This window comes from Tupaia chinensis, unplaced genomic scaffold (genome assembly GCF_000334495.1).
Source record: "Tupaia chinensis unplaced genomic scaffold, TupChi_1.0 Scaffold145257_1, whole genome shotgun sequence".
NCBI classification, from domain to species: Eukaryota; Metazoa; Chordata; class Mammalia; order Scandentia; family Tupaiidae; genus Tupaia; species Tupaia belangeri.
The window spans coordinates 533,042-537,572 of record NW_006205117.1 but is presented as its reverse complement, the minus strand read 5'-3'; positions in this window follow the sequence as shown (position 1 = coordinate 537,572).

The following is a 4,531-nucleotide window of genomic DNA, read 5'->3' as shown; positions in this document are numbered from 1 at the left end:
GCTGTGCTCTACTAGCTTATTTCTCTACCTAATTCACTGACTGGACTCTATGATCCTTGAAAACAGAAAATCCTACTTAGCTCTGTATCCTTAGCACATAATAAATGGTTATTAAATAGAAAAAATTGATCAAGATCCCCTCATTGAATTAAATGGAAAAAAAAATCTAGGCCAGTTAGTGGTGTGGTGATTAAGGCAGCTGGATCTCACATGACCAATTGCCCAGTTCAAGTCCTAGACCAGGCTGCTTGAAAAACATGACAGATTTGTGTGTGCCTGCCTAAAATCCTGAAAGGAGAAATGGAGAAGGGATTGTGTGGCATGACCATCCCCCATGGGGAATGCTTTCTCACTTTCCTTCTCTCTCTCTCTGAAGAGTGCCTACACCCTCTTGTAAATATTTTTAAAAATTTAAAAATAGAAATAAATAAGTAAAAATAAAATTAACTTGAGGAAAAAATTAAAATCTTTAAAAATCGAGGAAAATTGAATCATCATAAAAATAATGTTTCATATTAACTGAAAATGTTCCTCATGAATGAGGTAGCAGTTCTTTTATAAACTGCATGTAGTACATTAGAGGAAATAAATTTTATCAGTAAACTCAGCACTGCTCTGGACAGAATCCCCTTAACCGCTTAACAGTTGCAACAGCTTTTTTTTTTTTCCCTTTGCAGTGCTTACTGTGTGTCCTTGCAGAAATCAAATAATGAACAATGTATGTACGACATCTGGTGGCTCCCAGATTATGTTACATCTTTGCCTGGAATCTGAGCAAACTTCTGTTAGCCTCAACTTTTTCTTATATTGAAATCTTACCACAGGAGTGACATAGTTTGGTCTGCCAGTGCTGGGATAATGAGAGCTATTAAATTTGCTGAAAATGCCAGTTGTGATGAACATAACAGTCTCATTCTTTAAATCCTTTGATTTATATTGTCTTAAGAATTAATAATCATTCATCCAATTAAATGCTCTTGGTCTGGGCCTCTGTCCAATTCTATGTCAGAGAAGGCGATAAGACCTATTAGCTATAAGCCTTAAATTAACCAGCATCAGACCCAAGGGAAGTGTGTTGCCCAAATGAGGCACCTCCCTTCTGATTCCACACCAGCATGATGGATGCCAGATAATATCTTCATTATGGGACTGCTGTTACAGTCTGCAGAACAGATTTACATGTTGTAAGACAGTTTAAGATCTCATGATAATTTTTCCACCATTGATGATTTAAATGTAGACATTTCTAAAAATCTATCAAGTATTCTATGGCATAATATAAATTCGCACAAACATGCACATCTAAAGGCAGCAAATGTAGAATAGAAATAATAGAAGAATTTTACATGTTGCTGATGATATTATAGTAAATTCTGGTGACCAGCACTTTGACTTTAAAAATATTCTGGTAAGGCCAGCTTTGTCACACGGTGGTTAATGGAACTGGATCCCACTTGGCCATCCATGAGATAAAGCCCAGACAGGTGAATTGAAAAATATGCTTGGTGCGTGTGTGTGCATGCCCCCAAATCCCAACAGGGAAAATAATTAGAGAAGAAATTGTGGCATGTTTGTGCCCTATTGGGGTGTTTTCCCTCTCCCTCTCTGTCTATCTCTCTGTCTCTCTCTGGCAAGCACATATGCCCTTTGGCAATTAAAACAAAAATAAAGAGAAGAAAAAATACTCTGAAAAAAGAAAAGGTATGACCAAATTATTTTGTTATTTAAAAATAGGTTTATTACATAAAGGTGAAATTCTATTTATCTGTATTATTTGAATAATTGATTTTATTCTATCCTAACTTTGAATGATTTCTTATAGCATATGCTGAAAAAAATTGTTCAAACATATGAAAATATAGATCATACATCAAGGAAAACTAGAGGGTACCAGCAGTTAGCATAATGGCTATGTTGCTGGACTCCCACATAGTCGACCGTGGCTCGATTCCCAGACCTGGTGGCTTAAACTCATGCCGAGCACTTGTGTGTGAGTGCCCAAGATCCCAAGAGGAGAATGGAGGAGAAGGGATTGTGGTGTGGCCATCCTCCCTGGGGGTGATTTCTCACTTTCTGTCTCTCTGTCTCTGTCTGTCTGTCTGGTGAGCATACACGCCGTATAGCAAAAACCTCTCAAAAAAAAAAAAAGGAAAACTAGAGAAGAAAAATTCAAATCAAGATGATAATATGTATAGTATCCTCAACTGAACTGGTGTGAAATGTATTCATGTTGGATAAATTCACTTTACAAACTATGTGATATATAGTGATTGAATATATAAAATAACTTTCAAAAAATTTTAGGAAACATTTGCTAAGTATATTCAATTTCTTTAGGATACAAAAGAAATTCAGTAAAGCTGGGTTAATATTTGGTGCAGTTCACATGGATTTGAGCATATACCACTTTGTAGCAGGCTAAACTATAGACTTTCCTTTGAACTACAAATCCTCAATAATAAGAACAAATGAAAAGGGTCAGCAAAGCTAAATAACCATGGAAATTTGGGCAGTTTTACACTCTTCACTTTCAAAGTTGACAAGTGTCATTGGGCTGAGGTCAACTTTGGTATTCAAATAAGAATGTATCTACATTCTTTATAACTAAAGCCTAGTAAACATTTTTTAGACTGTATTTTTAGTGGAAACTACAGTAAATCCTCAATCTTTTGAATTTTCTTCTACAGACAATGGACACTTTCCCTCCAACAGTGATACTGGAAAAGATATCTTTATTAGTTTCATCTAAGCATGTGAATTGTCTAAATTAGAATTACCAGAATTTATTGAATGTAGTTCAGAGAAAAGCCAGAAGATTTTCTGGATAAAGTTACCTTACAGCGTATTTTTTTTCCACTTGATTTATAATGATTTGTGTTTAATCTCATGACTACAGAGTGTACCACAAGAGTATGATTAGTTAAAAAGGATATGAGATATTTGTTCTTATTGCCTGCTAGGGATACTATAAATTCATAGATTAGTAAACTCACCCAGATATGGGTATACACATGTTAAATATTAAATCTCTTTTTATTTATTAATCTTACTATATTATGATGCTTATTTATCATGCTTATTAAACTTTAAACTTAAAATCAGTTTCAGAAGTTACCTTATTGCTTCCTATCATAAATAAACTTCTACACATACACCATATTGACTTTATCCATTCACCAGGTTATATATGTTGTGACTATTGAAAATAATGCTGAAAAAAAAATACTGCTACAATGAACATAGGCGCATAGATATCTCTGTGAGATGCTGATTCATTTTCTTTGGGTATATACCCAGAAAAGGAAATTGCTAAGCCATATGTTAGTTCTAGTTTTAATTTGAGAACAACACGAGGAATCTCCATATTATTTTCTATAATGGCTGTACCAATAAAATTTTTTGTTTTTTTGAGAAGTTGTGCTATAAAGTGTGTGTGCTCACCAGACAGGCAGACAAAGACAGAGAGACAGAAAGCAAGAAATCACCCCTCAGGGGGGGATGGCCACGATGCAATCCCTTTTCCTGCATTCTCTTCTCAGGATCTTGGGCATGCACACACATGCAGCTGGGGTCACCAAGTCTGGGAGTCCAGCGACATAGCCATTACATTTGCTGGTCCCACCAATATAATTTTTATCAAGAGCATTCAGTTTCCATTTCTCCTCACCATCATCAGCACTTGCTATCTTACTTATTTGACAATAGCTATCTTATCAGGCGTGAGTTGGTATCTCATTTGGTTTTGATCTGCATGTCTCTGTTAATGGTTTCATTTAGTCACAGAATAGGAAGTTGCCACCCAAGGCCATTTGTCAGTAACAAATTTGGGAGTCATCTTAGGATGCTTCATTTACATATTTCAAAAGAGTTTTGTAAATGACAGATGAATACTTATGAAATCAAAGTGACCCTGCTTTCAAGAGCCCATACAGACTTAAGGATGGCACACAGAAACAGACCCCACTTGGAATTTCATGCTGTCAGACAACCTGCTATGCACATCATTTCAGTCTCAGCAGCCCCAGCCAGTCTTCTGAGAGAATCATGGTAACAGTTGCTGTCTACAGGAGGTTCTGCCAGGCTCCATCAATTCTGTTTTTTTTTTTAATTTTTTATTTATTATCATAATCTTGTTTATATTACATTGAATTGCATATAACTTTATGGTGTATTACATTGCTTTTTCAAAAGGGAATGTCATGCATGTCAGTCAATACTGAGACATTAAAATCCCCATTTCATTATTCAATATCTTTTCATTGTTTTTCCCATTCATTATTATTATTATTCCAATTATTTTTTTAACCAGTCAATCACTATTTCTCACTCCATGCCGGGGTGAGAAAAATGTATATATTGTGGATGTAAGGTGGAATGTTCTAAAGCTATCTGTCAAGCCCATTCGATTTATAGTATCATTTAGGTCCTGTATCTCTCTATTTATTTTCTGCCTAGAAGATCTGTCTAAAGTAGATAATGGGGTGTTGAGATCTCCAACAATTATAGTATTTCTCCCTATCTCTCCTTTTAG